This window comes from Bos taurus, chromosome 5 (genome assembly GCF_002263795.3).
Source record: "Bos taurus isolate L1 Dominette 01449 registration number 42190680 breed Hereford chromosome 5, ARS-UCD2.0, whole genome shotgun sequence".
Taxonomy (NCBI): Eukaryota; Metazoa; Chordata; class Mammalia; order Artiodactyla; family Bovidae; genus Bos; species Bos taurus.
This window is the reverse complement of record NC_037332.1, coordinates 74,458,069-74,472,613: the sequence shown is the minus strand read 5'-3', so window position 1 is coordinate 74,472,613 and position 14,545 is coordinate 74,458,069. Positions and strand designations below refer to the sequence as shown.

Genomic DNA, 14,545 nt, shown 5'->3' with positions numbered 1-14,545 from the left:
ACTGGGGACAGAATGTCAAATGGATGTTTGCAGGATGTGAGCTGCTGACATTCTCCCACAAAACACAAGTTCCTGGAATAGCAACCCCGCCTCTCCCCTCCTTCAGCTCCCTTACGTGCAAAATGCAACAGGTACATACAGTTGGCTTTAAGAACAAACTATGGTTGGCTATCCTCAAGGAATAATCTCCTGTCCCTCCCTCAAACCTGGAGGGAGGGGACCATAATGGACCAGGGACATTTCCAGGGGTGAAGCAGCCCTGAGGGAAGGACAGGCGGGCCTTATGGGGCATCCAGGTCCACTGCAGTCACTTCTGCTTGAGGCAAACCGAGAAGTTCACCAGCAGTCCAGCTGTAGGACTCTCAGACTGTGGGAACTTGACCTGCATTTCTTCATCTGTGAAACGGAGCCAGCACTCCTAGAGCTGATGTGAGATTCAACAGGAAAGGCGTGGATGGTGCCAGCACAGCCCATGCCAGTCACTGAGCCCCCGTCCACAGAGGCTGTTTGCTCAGGAACCCAACGGAGGCAGGGCCAGCTCTCTGTTGCAGCTGTCTCTGAGTCGCCAGGACACTGGTTTTCTGATAAAAGTCTTCCATTTGGAGAGAAAAAAATCTGTTGTCAGGTGGAGATAAGCCAAGGTCGCAAAGGGCAGCGTGCTCTCAGCCCTTGCCACGAACTTCTGCATCCACCTCATGGCAGTGACCACCAAGGCTGGGCCTCCTCCTGTGGGCCCCCGGGACAAAAGGTGTGAGTTCTGTCCCTGCCAGCAGGGCTAAGTCCAGAGGGATCTGATCATAAGGGGTGGAGGCAGGGCTTTGAGTTGCTGAGGCATGACCTTAGGCCCCTCTTCCAGGTACCATGGGCGTAGTGAAGGAAACAGTGGGCTCTGCAGGCGAGGTCACAGAGGGCTTCTCAGAGGAGGCTTTTCAGATTCACGCTTGCAGAAAGATTTCTCCTGGTTGGGTGCAGCAGGTGTCCCTGGCAGAAGAACCTGTGTGAGCGAATCCTGGAAGCCACATGAGCGTGGCCCTCCACAGCAGAGTATGACCAGTATGCACTGAGCAACTGGTGTGTTCTGGGACAGTACCACGTGCTGGTGGCACAAAGGTGAATGAGGCAGGCCAGCTGGTGAGTGTGGGGTTGGTGGGTGAAAAAGTGGAAATATGGAGGAGTAATTTGCCAAGGGACTCATGCTGTGTTGGTGGCAAGTCTTCCTTCAGGGCGTCTGAGGCAGGGTGGACAGAGTCAAGAAGACGTGGAATGTCAGGACTGGAGTTGTTTCTCTAGGGTGTCAGCAGGAGGGTGGGAATAACCCAGGGTGGGGCCTGGTGGGCAGGATGTTTGTTTGAATTGAGAACTCAGAAATAAGAGTTTTGACTTTCACTTTTGCTTCCCAGAGTATGTCTGGGCCCAGAGGGTGTATGTGGTCATTGCAGAGATGCACAGCTTGTGGCTGCATCTGCACAGATGTGAACAACTGGATCTTGTTCACACTCGGACAGAGGAAGTTTCCTGAGTAAGCAGGAGGGTAAGACCCCGCCCATCCCATCTTCCCATCCTCAGGAAGACCGTCTGAGAAAAGGATGACTGTTACTAACTAACAGAAGAAGAATGTAAGCTCAGAGAGGTAGGTCAGCACGTTAAGCAGGGGCAGAGCCTGGATGTGGAGGCGGGTGTGGCTGAGGGCTTCCTCCCAGCCAAGGGACCCTAAACAGAGCAGAGGGAGGGCCACACCTGCTCAGGTGGCCTCAGCTCAGGATGTGGACTCCTGAGACATGAGCAGCAACCCCAGAAGGAAGGTGTATGTTCCGGGTACTCAGCCATTAAGGAAGCAGACGGGGTGGAGGAGGACGAGGAGTCAGAGCCTCTCCTCCTATAACCTGGCCACCTTGAAGCTGTCCCAAGGGTGCTAGGCTAGGGTTGATGGGGGAACGGGTTTTTTTTTTAGATACAAGGGATCAAGGTTTGTTGAAAAACCCTGCCTCTGAGTGCTAGGCTCAGTGCCAGGCCCTGGGGGACACTGCAGCCTGGAGACGGGCAGGACACCAAGCGTGGAGTCGAAGGGCGTTGGCTTCCTGTGTTTGCTAAGCCCTCTGCTCTGTGGGTGATGGGAGTCCTGTGTGGGGAAGGTGGCCCTGCTGGAAGAAGTGAGAAGGGCTCACTGCACAAGGTTCACATACATCCTGGTGTTGCAATATTAAGATAAAAAGCAGAACTCTACAGACATCAGTAAAATAGCCTTTTCTAAATCCAGCTTGAACATCTGGGAGTTCATGGCTCACATACTGTTGAAGCCTGTCTTGGAGAATTTTGAATATCGTTTGGCTAGCATGTGAGATGAGTGCAATTGTGCGGTAGTTTGAGCATTCTTTGGCATTGCCTTTCTTTCTGACTGGAATGAAAACTGACCTTTTCCAGTCCAGTGGCCGCTGCTGAGTTTCTTTCAGTCCCTTCAGTTTTTCTCTCTGGTTTACGTTGGATCCTTTTGAATGATTGATTGATTAGGATCTTTAGTTTCTTCTCCATTCTCCTTCTCTTTCCCCATTCTCCTCTCCCTCCCCCCCACCCTTCTCCCCTCCCTCCCTTTCTAATTTTAACAGGAGGAACTGGGGTTGTGCTGTGTCATCGAGAAGCTGCTTCTTTCATGTCCCCATAAGGGGTCCCACCCCTCATATTTTGTACAGGCTGTGCCCAGGAGGGCAGAGGGTGCCCAGAGGCCCTGGACAGGAGGAGCAGCAGAGAAGACACAGGGCCCCTGATGATGCGGGAAGGGTTCTCAGACGTGGAGAAACTGAGAAAAAAGGGAGCACGACCAGGAAAGTGCCACCTTCAAGAGGAGCTGGAGAGCAACTGGGGGAAGGTGGCAGAGGGAGGCTTGGAGCTGGGCCTCCAGGGACAAGTAACCCGTCACATGATGAGGCCAGTGGGGAAGCACATGTCATGGGGAGGGGCAGCCTGTGCCAAGTGAGGTGCCAGTCTCGTGCAGCAGGCCCTGTGGAGACAGAGAGTGTGAGGAAGACAGGAGCCGGGGCAGTCGGGAGGGTCCTGGTGCTCGGCCAGGGACTTTCTTAATGCCCCTTTCCCTTCCCAGGGAGGGTGACTGCAGGCACAGGAGGGAGATGGTTGGGGAGAATCTGTCTGCCCACGAGGAGGGAAGGGATGCATGACTGGCCATGCAGCTGGGCAGGGTCAGGCTTCTCCAGGGTCCTCCCCTCTCCCACCAACAGCCTTCCGAAAGGGACCAATCAGAGGCTAACAGAGGAGGAAGCCCTGGATAGGAATCCAGCAGAGGAAGCACTATCAGCATCCACATGCATCTGAGGCCCCAGACAAGGGTCAGGAAGAGGCCAAGAATGGGAGGGAAGGACGGAAGGATGAGTCAAGTGTTCAAGGCATTTACAGTTGTTTGTCCTTATCCAGGAGCCAGCCCTTCTGCCTGAGCTCTCCTCTTCTTTCTACTTGACTCTGTTCTCATGTTTCATGATTTCAATAGGCTGACCTGGCTCCTGAAATCCTACAGCTTTGGGGCAGAGGAGGAGGCAGGGCACCAGCTAGCTCTCCTCTTCCATCTACTTGAAGGAGGGCCTGCCTTTGTGAATTCTCTCCCATCTACATGACGGTGCCTCCAGCCTTTGACACAAGGCACACTCCCTAAAAACATTAGCTGATGGTTACTCTTCCTGAGGGAGAGCTGTGAACATCTCAGAGGAAGGTACAGAAAGCAAGATTCTAGGCTTGGAGCTTAGGTGAGGGGATTTAGGGGAAGCTCTAAGGAAATGGGACTGCTCTAGATTGGGAGCTGCAGAGAATGGGAGGCAGCACTACCAACGGGCTCTCAGTACCTCATCTATGGAGAGGGGAGAGCAGAGCAAGGCTGAAGGTGTGATTGGTAAGAAGGAGCAGTCCTGCTTTTCAGCCAGGGGAGGGGGCGTGGTGTTGGGGGGTGCAGTGACAGGTGTTTGCTGTCTCCTTAGCTCCTGCTCTCAGGGTGACCCTGTGTGAGGCTGCAGTTCTGTGAGAGCCTTTACATCCAATGGGAGAAGAGCAGCACTCTGTTGTGATCCCAGGCCAGCCTCCGGATGTCAAGGGTTCTTTCTTTCTCAATCCTTTATAAACATTCATGTAAATAAACAGAAAGGAAAATACCTATAGACTTCAAGACTCCTCTTATTATTAAATTCAATTACAACAAAATACTTCCCATTTCATTTACTCTTCGTTGCACCATAGAAACAAAAGAAAGATACCAGCTCAGCTGTGTCCAACTCTTTGCAGCCTCATGGACTGTAGCCCTCCCAGCTCCTCTGTGCATGAGATTTCCCAGGCAAGAATACTGGAGTGGACAAGCATTTCTTTCTCCAGTGGATTCTCTCTGCCCAGGCATTGATCCCATTTCTCTTTCGTCTTGCGTCTCCTGCATAACCACTAACATTCTTTTTAACCTTTATGTCTCTCTTTTCGGCCACACTTTTCTAAAGTCCTCTCCTTTGAATATTATTATGAACTCATGGCCTTTCACAGACTCAGCCTGTCTCATTGAAACATTCATAGCAATCATTCTCTTTTACTGTTATTAGTATATGTGGGTGCCCCCTTTTGACCACTTTTCTGATCATCTTCAAGAGCATCCTTGTCTTTGCAGGAGCAGAGATGCAGTCTCTGGAATTCACCTCCCCTGCAAGTGGTCTTCCTTCCTTTGAGTGGACGGAAGCCCATGGCTGCACATGTGGGTGGGCAAGATGCTGCCGGACAATATCTGTCCGAGGCACACATTTCTTCTTGTCATTTAATTCAGCTTCTTCCATCATCTTTAAGGTGGTAGCACTAGAAACCACCCCATTCTTTGGGTTACTGACTGCTATAAAGTGACTGTTGCTGTCTTAGAGTAAAAGAATCCAGTCCTAAGTACATATGGTTAAAACCTCATATGTACCATATGAGGGTTCTGCTCATTCCTTCCCAAGGAAAAGCTTCTTTAGATAGTTAATCAGTGTCTTTCAATGCTATTACTACATTGGGAGCTGCAATAGTGTGAGAATGTGTGCCCAGGAGACAGGAACCTGGACTTGGAGTCTGGCTCTAGCACTAGCTGTGTGCTTTGAGTACATTGCTTCACCTCTCTGAGCTTCAGTTTCCTTTCTTATAGGATCATTGTGAGAATTAAAAGGAAGTGAATTCATACCAAGCAGTTGGGAAGGTTCCTGGTGCAAAGTGGGAAGTCATCAATCACAATAGCTAATAAGTGGTAAGTATTGTATTTTGCTTTTTCTTGACTTAAATTTGATAGTATTTATTTACTTCTTATTAGGAAAAATAAGGATTTCATTTATTTGTATACTTTCTATTATACCTTTCCCCTTCTTCGCCTTTTATCATTATTCTACTAATTGTATATCCTCTGTTATGAAGCTTTGTACTTGTAAGCACTTTATTTACATCTTTGTTTCTTATGCTCTCTACTGGACCTACTATTTCTTGATTCCCAGCTTTGTAAACTGAGATATTAATCCTCCTCCCTTCAGTATCTTAGCTCCCAAGTTCTAGAAGTATCGATGCACGATACTGGATGCTTGGGGCTAGTGCACTGGGACGACCCAGAGGGATGGTATGGGGAGGGAGGAGGGAGGAGGGTTCAGGATGGGGAACACATGTATACCTGTGGCGGATTCATTTTGATATTTGGCAAAACTAATACAATTATGTAAAGTTCAAAAATAAAATAAAATTAAAAAAAAAAGAAAAGTAAAAAAAATAAATAAAAGATAAAGGTTATTTTATTAAGATAAAGGTTATTTTATAATGAGTATAAATGAAGTAAAACAAGGATTTTTGACTCACTAATAAACCTGTGAGTTAATACACCTGTGAGTTATATCATATTATATATATATTAATAGTACTTCATTTTAAAACTCTCTCCAAAGGACTTGGACATAGATATATTTACGGATTTTTTTTTTATCAAACAAAAGAGTTTACAATTTTTGGTGATATTTTAATACATTTTTAAGAGCTAACTTGTACCAAATAGCTGTACATGCTTCTCAGCAGTTCACTTCAGTTCAGTTCAGTCGCTCAGTCGTGTCCGACTCTTTGCAACCCCATGAACTGCAGCACGCCAGGACTCCCTGTCCATCACCAACTCCCAGAGCCTACCCAAACTCATGTCCTTTGAGTCAGTGATGCCATCCAACCATCTCATCCTCTGTTGTCCCCTTCTCCTCCTGAGCTTTAGTTTTTCCTGATGTTTCTAACTGGCTTCCTTTTCACCCCTTGCACTGTTTATCTTCAGCATTTCCTCCATTTCTTTCCAACGGTGCCTCATGTGGTACCGAGTCTCCTGTCCCCACAGACTCTGGACTTTTTACCCCATTCTGAACTGGTTTCTCTCTAGATCTGCCGTGTGCCCAGCTGTGATCCTTGGATTCCCTTCTCTCTGGGTTGGTGTTCCTGATTCCTCGATCACATTCAGGAATCTTTCTTTCTCTTGGTTATCCTTTGCATCATCACACACACACATCTTTTCTTTCCCTCTGCACCTCACTCTCAAGTAACTTGCTCAGGAACGACTGTGAATAGCAACGTTTCGATTCGCCATTTAGTTCCATTTCTTCTGTCATTTAAAAAAATTTCTGGAAGCTTTTTTTGACCTTCTTTTCCAATCTTTCTTTAGACTTACTTGGTAAACACATTAATTCCCAAGATTTTTTTGTCTGTTTAATTTCTTCTCACTTCTCAGTGCATCTCATTTTATGAATAAAAATCCTTTCTAATTGACTTAACGACCTGGGTTCAAGTGTTAAAAATTATGTTCTTCCTTCAAAATTGTCCATCCATCTCTTCTGGTGTCATTTCTCATCTGTTTGTCTAAGTCATCCTTTTTCACATTGTCATTGTTTCCATGTATCTAATCCTGGATGACCCATTCATATTTAAGAGGGAGTGAAGTTGACTGGTAAGCTGCCCTGTAGAGTGCTTGCCTGCTGCTGCTGCTGCTAAGTCGCTTCAGTCATGTCCGACTCTGTGTGACCCCATAGGCAGCAGCCCACCAGGCTCCCCTGTCCCTGGGATTCTGCCAGAATCCAGGCAAGAACACTGGAGTGGGTTGCCATTTCCTTCTCCAATGCATGAAAGTGAAAAGTGAAAGTGAAGTCGCTCAGTAGTGTACCACTCTCAGTGACCACATGGACTGCAGCCCACCAGGCTCCTCCATCCATGGGATTTTTCAGGCAAGAGTACTGGAGTGGGTTGCCATTGCCTTCTCCAAGAGTGCTTGCCTGAGGACCCCTAAATTCCAGAATACAGAAATATTTTTTCTGGAGTCTCTGAATTAAGATTTTCCTCCGTCTGGTGTGGATTTGGGTGAATATGTGATGGGATGTGGGTTGCTGGGACTATCCCCTGCTTTCTCCTTCTGTGTCACTCTCATTTTGCTCTAAGTAAGCATTCCTCTAGCCTGTACACCTTCTCTCAGTTTCTTTCCTCCACTCCTCTTTATTCAGCAGTCACTTCTTCATCCACTCAGTCTTCAAACTATTGCTGAAGACTCTGGGCTCCTGTTGCCCACATTCCTGGCTTTATATTAGCAGCAGAGCACCGAGAGGCAAGGTATGGGCTCTTGAGCCCAGTAAGTGGGTTGAAACCTCATCTGTCATGGACAAGATTTCTGACCTTGGGCAAGTCACGTAACATCTATGAAGAAAGGAGAGGAGTTGGGGTATATATCTCAAGGGTTACTGGAATGATCCAAATTATATTCGGTAAAGTCTTAGATCAACTATCAGTACAGAACAAAGACCACAAGCACAGAGACTCCTCCTATGAGTAGCCATTATTACAACTGTAAGCATGTTTCCTATCATTTCAGTCAGGTGTCAGGAGGAGGAGCTGATAAATGCACTTTTGTCTTCTTACAATACTGCTGAATGTAATCAATGTTTGCTTCCTTTCATTATCTACCAAGGCAATGTAATCCCGAAGAGAATTAAAAAATTCTCTCTCAATAAAGATCTGTTTTAAAGTAGAGACTTCTGAGAATTGGCAAGATTAAAAGAATTGACACCCTCATATATGAATATAACTGTAATAAATTGGTGCAATTTTTTGGCACAACAGAGCGACTCTAGGTATGAAAACATTTAAAATGTTTAGAGCCCTGACCAAATCATCCTACTTCCAGAAACAGCTTAAGGACATGGTCTCAAGTACACGCAAAGTTTCATACAAGAAGAGTGTTCTTTACACTATTATTTACACAAACAATTAGAAACACCCCAAAGTGCCACAGTCAGGGGAGGACCACAGAGAGGACTGGGCACCATCCAGGTCCTCAGCTGCCCAGGGCAGGGCTGCAGGGAGGGGGCTTGTGGGAGAAAGCCTCCTGCAGAAGGCAGGAGGATGTGGGCTGTGGGAGCTGCAGCACCAGAAACTTTATCAAGGCAGAGATTCAGTCACAGGGAGCAAGACATCATTTTGAAATAAAAAGAGTCATTTACCAATTAACATATATCCCCAGGTAAGTATTTTTGTATATTGTTGAGAGTAGAGCATAGTTATCATTAACCTGCTATTTGAATCAGAAAGACTTGGGTTCAAGTCCAGACTCTGGCACCAGCCTGAAGTCTTAGGCTGACCCATGTTTAGGTGAGTTTCAGGAGCCTGCATATCATAGACACGGAATCAATAGTAGTTATTACCAATTAGTGGCACAGGTGTCCCGACCTCACATAATTCCCAGAGTATTCCTTTCTATGCTCCTTTCTATGTGCTCTTCATCTCTGGTTTTACTGCTCCTATAACTTCACAGATGGCTGTCTCCTGTCTGATTACCTTCTCCCTGTGCCCCAACAGGAGAGCAGGACTCTGACTCAGCTTGGAAAGAGCTGTAGGAGGTGAGTGACTTTTCTTAACTAACAGCCAGCAGAGCCCAGGGGACAGGGAAACGCAGAGCGTTAAGTCCCTGGTGGCACTGGTGGCCGTCTCAGGGGAACCCACCAGAGGCCTCCCCCTCATTGTTCCCTGCAGCCGATGCTCAGTCATAATCTAGCCCACAGTCTGTTTTCTCTTCCCCAAGGGTGAAGCCACACCTCCTTCCAGCCTGACTTGGATGGGTGAGCCGAAGGGACATCTCCAAGACTCTGCTGCTGCCATCATGAGCTCGATAGACCTCTTTTACTGCTCAGGTAGTCAGCTGTCTCTTGTCTGGCTGGTTTCCACTTGTGATCCAGAATTGAGGGTGGTGCCTCCAGGCTGAGACAACCCACAAAGGAATCAAAAACCAATAAGGGGGTGGCTAAGCATTCCGGGGTCCTCCAGAGAGGCCAGGGGAGCCCCCTGCATTCAGGGTTCTATCCGTACAGCCTCAATCCCAGCCCTCTCCTCAGGGCACCAGAGCACGCTGTCTACTTCCTCCTCCACTGCCATCCAGCAAGGGACTCAGAAGTGAGGCCAAGACAGCCCGCGGTGAGGGGGACAGCTGATGGGGATCCCCAAGGTCAGGCGGTAGAGGGAGTGGAGGTCCCCCAACATCCCTGGAGCTTCTCCTGCCCTCTCCCTTGCTCCAAGCCTCCTTGTGCTCCCAGACCCTGGGGTGTCACCACAGAGGCTGTTTCCTCCAGTTCTCGCCCTGCCACCCCTCCACCTCAGCCACTCCACAAGGGTTAGGGGACCCTGAATTGAACTCAGGTCAGGACTGTGCCACCTCAGTCCTCAGGGAGGGGTGGTCAGAGCTTTAACATATGAACTGGGGCAGAGGGGACACATATGTTCCACCCATAATACCAGGGACCTTTGGTCAGGAAGATGGACCTTAAACATTTTCAGTTCAGTTCAGTTCAGGCGCTCAGTCGTGTCCAACTCTTTGCAACCCATGGACTGTAGCATGCCAGGCCTCACTGTCCATCACCAACTCACAGAGTTTACTCAAACTCACGTCCATAGAGTTAGTGATACCATCCAACCATCTCATCCTCTGTTTTCCCCTTCTCTTCCCGCCTTCAATCTTTCCCGCCATTAAGGTCTTTTCAAATGAGTCAGTTCTTCGCATCAGGTGGCCAAAGTATTAGAGTTTCAGCCTCAGAATCAGAACCTCCAGTGAATATTCAGGACTGATTTCCTTTAGGATGGACTGGTTGGATCTCCTTGCTGTCCAAGGGACTTTCAAGAGTCTTCTCCAATACTATAGTTCAAAAGCATCAATTCTTTGGCACTCAGCTTTCTTTGTAGTCCAACTCTCACATCCATACATGACTACTGGAAAACCACGGCTTTGACTAGACAGACCTTTGTTGGCAAAGTAATATCTCTGCTTTTTAATATGCTGTCTCAAATCAGATCGGATCAGATCAGTCACTCAGTCGGGTCCCACTCTTTGCGACCCCATGAATCACAGCACGCCAGGCCTCCCTGTCCATCACCAACTCCTGGAGTTCACTGAGACTCACGTCCATTGAGTCAGTGATGTGATCCAGCCATCTCATCCTCTGTCGTCCCCTTCTCCTCTTGCCCCCAATCCCTCCCAGCATCAGAGTCTTTTCCAATGAGTCAACTCTTTGCATGAGGTGGCCAAGTACTGGAGTTTCAGCTTTAGCATCATTCCTTCCAAAGAAATCCCAGGGCTGATGTCCTTCAGAATGGACTGGTTGGATCTCCTTGCAGTCCAATGGACTCTCAAGAGTCTTCTCCAACAACACCACCACCACAAAAGCATCAATTCTTTGGTGCTCAGCTTTCTTCACAGTCCAACTCTCACATCCATACATAACCACAGGAAAAACCATAGCCTTGACTAGACGAATCTTTGTTGGCAAAGTAATGTCTCTGCTTTTGAATATGCTATCTAGTTTGATCATAACTTTCCTTCCAAGGAGTAAGCATCTTTTAATTTCATGGCTGCAGTCACCATCTGCAGTGATTTTGGAGCCCAGAAAAATAAAGTCTGACACTGTTTCCACTGTTTCCCCATCTATTTCTCATGAAGTGATGGGACCGGATGCCATGATCTTCGTTTTCTGAATGTTGAGCTTTAAGCCAACTTTTTCACTCTCCACTTTCACTTTTATCAAGAGGCTTTTTAGTTCCTCTTCACTTTCTGCCATAAGGGTGGTGTCATCTGCATATCTGAGGTTAGTGATATTTCTCCCGGCAAAATGATTCCAGTTTGTGTTTCTTCCAGTCCAGCATTTCTCATGATCTACTCTGCATATAAGTTAAATAAGCAGGGTGACAATATACAGCCTTGACGTACTCCTTTTCCTATTTGGAACCAGTCTGTTGTTCCATGTCCAGTTCTAACTGTTGCTTCCTGACCTGCATACAGATTTCTCAAGAGGCAGATCAGGTGGTCTGGTAGTCCCACCTCTTTCAGAATTTTCCACAGTTTCTTGTGATCCACACAGTCAAAGGCTTTGGCATAGTCAATAAAACAGAAATAGATGTTTTTCTGGAACTCTCTTGCTTTTTCCATGACCCAGCGGATGTTGGCAATTTGATCTCTGGTTCCTCTGCCTTTTTTTAAAACCACCTTGAACATCTGGAAGTTCATGGTTCACATATTGCTGAAGCCTGGCTTGGAGAATTTTGAGCATTACTTTACCAGCATGTGAGGTGAGTGCAATTGTGTGGGTAGTTTGAGCATTCTTTGGCATTGCCTTTCTTTGGGATTGGAACGAAAATCAACCTTTTCCAGTCCTGTGGCCACTGCTGAGTTTTCCAAATGTGCTGGCATATTGAGTGCAGCACTTTCATAGCATCATCTTTCAGGATTTGAAACAGCTCAGTGGAATTCCATCACCTCCACTAGCTTTGTTTGTAGTGATGCTTTCTAAGGCCCACTTGACTTCACATTCCAGGATGTCTGGCTTTAGGTGAGCGATCACACCATCATGATTATCTGGGTTGTGAAGATCTTTCTTGTACAGTTCTTCTGTGTATTCTTGCCATCTCTTCTTAATACCTACTGCTTCTGTTAGGTCATACCATTTCTGTCCTTTATCGAGCCATCTCTGCCTGAAATGTTCCCTTGGTATCTCTAATTTTCTTGAAGAGATCTCTAGTCTTTCCCATTCTGTTGTTTTCCTCTATTTCTTTGCATTAGTCACTGAGGAAGGCTTTCTTATCTCTCCTTGGCTGTCTGGGGAAGCCTTACAAATAGCTGTAAAAATAGAGAAGTGAAAAGCAAAGAAGAAAAGGAAAGATATAAGCATCTGAATGCAGAGTTCCAAAGAATAGCAAGGAGAGATAAGAAAACCTTCTCAGAAACCACTTACTTTGAACTAAAGACGACACTGGGTGCAGAATACAGGGAGAGGCAGTGGAACTAGCAATGAGACACAGAAAGACAAAAGGGCTGAAAATGGGGGATAGTCAGAGAGGCAGGATCGTTGGGATCCAGGGGAAGTAGCAGGGGCTGCTCTATCGCCCTTCCTGGGGTCTGATGCCCCAGCAAGAAGAGTCTCCCCCTGGTGGTGGCCTCTAGCCCGACTTCTCCAACAACTCGCCTTTGATCCCAGCATTTTATCTTAATTAGGCTGTGACTTCTTTTGTCTGCTTATTTCTTTAATTGAAGTAGAGTTGATTCACAATATTCTGTTAGTTCAGGTGAACATTGAAGTGATTCAATTATACATAATCTATGTATATACCTATATTCTTTTTAATTTTTTTATTACAGGTTATGATAAGATACTGACTATTATTCCCTGTGCTATACATAAAGTCCTTGTTTTTTAAATCTATTTTATGTATGGTCGTGTGCATCTGTTAATCCCACACTCCTAGTTTACCCCTCTCTCTCTTTAGTAACAACAAGTTATGTTTTCTATGACTATGAGTCTGTTTTGGTTTGTTTATAAGTTCATTTGGACTCTTCTTTTGGCCATGCCAAGCAGTTTGTGGGATATCAGATCCCCGACGTGGGATAAACGTGGCCATAGCAGCAAAACCACCAAATTCGAACCACTAGAGCACCAGGGAACCACCTAGACTATTTCTTAGATTCTCCATATAAGTGATATTATGTATCTGTCTCTTCTGCCAGACTTACTTCACTTAGTATGATCACCTCTAGATCCATACATGTTACTACAAAAGGCATTGTTTCATTCTTTTTATGGCTGAGTAATATTCCATTGTTTGTATGTACCACATTGTCTTTATCCCTTCATCTGTTGACGGACATTTAGGTTGCTTCCATGTCTTGTCTATTGTAAATAGTGCTGCTATGAACATGGGGTGCATATATCTTTTCAAATTGGAACTTTTTCTTTTACAAATGTATGCCCTGAAGTGGGATCGCTGGATCACCTGATAGCTTGATTTTTAGTTTTTAAGGAACTTCTTTCCTGTTTTCCATAATGGCCACACCAATTTATATTCCCAGCAACAGTGTAGGAGGCTTGCCTTTTCTCCACATCATCTCCAATACTGATTGTCTGTAGACTTTTACTTGATGGCCCTTCTGATTGGTAGGGGGTGATCTCTTATTGTAGTTTAGATTAGCATACACAGAGGATGAGATGGTTGGATGGCATCACTGACTTAATGGAGATGAGTTTGAGTGGACTCCGGGAGTTGGTGATGGACAGGGAGGCCTGGCGTGCTATGGTCCATGGGGTCGTGAAGAGTCGGACATGACTGACTGCCTGAACTGAACTGAATGAATAATTAGCAGTGTTCAGCCTCTTTGCATATGCTGGCTAGCCATCTGTATATCTTCTTTGAAGAGTGGTCTATGTAGAACTTCAGGCAGTGGCTCCTTGGTGACAGTGGTGGTGATGATGGTGGCGGCGGCAGTGGTGATGATGGTGGCGGCAGCAGTGGTGATGACAACTCAGTGGATGGAGCATCTGACAAGTATCCAGGTGCCCTTTGAGTTCAGGTGCACCGAGAGACCAGTGAAGTTCCCATGAAATTCCCAGTGTTGTGTAGGAACAGAGATTGATTTGGGATAAAGAGAAAGAAAGATGAAGCAGAAGGCATCAACAGGTCAAGGAACTATGCGGTGTGTCAAGGAGATCAACCAGCCTGGGGTCAACAGACAAGGCCTCTCTGGCCCTCAATTTCCTCCTCAGTTGAGGATGAAGCAGAACAAGATATTCTAGGACCATCTGTCTCTCTCCACATTGTGTTCTACAGACTTTAGTTCAATAAATATGAACTGATTGACTGAGGCTTCCTTGCATTGATTGATGAGCTCAGCTGGGCTCCAGATGCCTGACCTCCTTCCCCATGAGCCTGTCTCCCAGGGTCTCAGGAAGCACATCCTCCATGGCTTCTCCTGCCTGCCTGCTGGGCTCCCATAAAGTTGTTTCCCTCAGACCCTGGAGCCCCGCAGGCCCCATGGGGCACCCGGGGGTGCCCATGTCCTCTGACTTGGGCTGAGCATGGGGATATTCCTCCTCCAGCCCTGGGGACAAGGATGGACACGGGGCACCTGAGGGTGATTGAGAGCAGAGGGCTTGTGTGCAGGTGTGAGGAGGGGAGTCAGCCGTAAACAGAGGGGCAGAGACAGAGCACATGCCTTCCCCAGGCTGCCTTCATGTTT

At 46.9% G+C, this 14,545-nt stretch overlaps 1 long non-coding RNA gene across 3 annotated transcripts; it reads left to right on the top strand.

Moving 5' to 3' along the window:
* Positions 1–1,158: 1,158 nt before the first annotated feature.
* On the top strand, positions 1,159–14,172 carry LOC132342116 (uncharacterized). Of its 3 annotated transcripts, none has more exons than XR_009494599.1 (5): positions 1,159–1,630; positions 5,150–5,248; positions 8,854–8,894; positions 9,077–9,185; positions 9,387–14,172. It is a non-coding gene; the product is annotated as an uncharacterized lncRNA (long non-coding RNA). The 3 variants fall into 3 exon arrangements; XR_234657.5 differs by having other exon boundaries at positions 1,168–1,630; positions 13,725–14,172; XR_009494598.1 differs by having other exon boundaries at positions 1,169–1,630; positions 9,077–14,172.
* Positions 14,173–14,545: the final 373 nt, after the last annotated feature.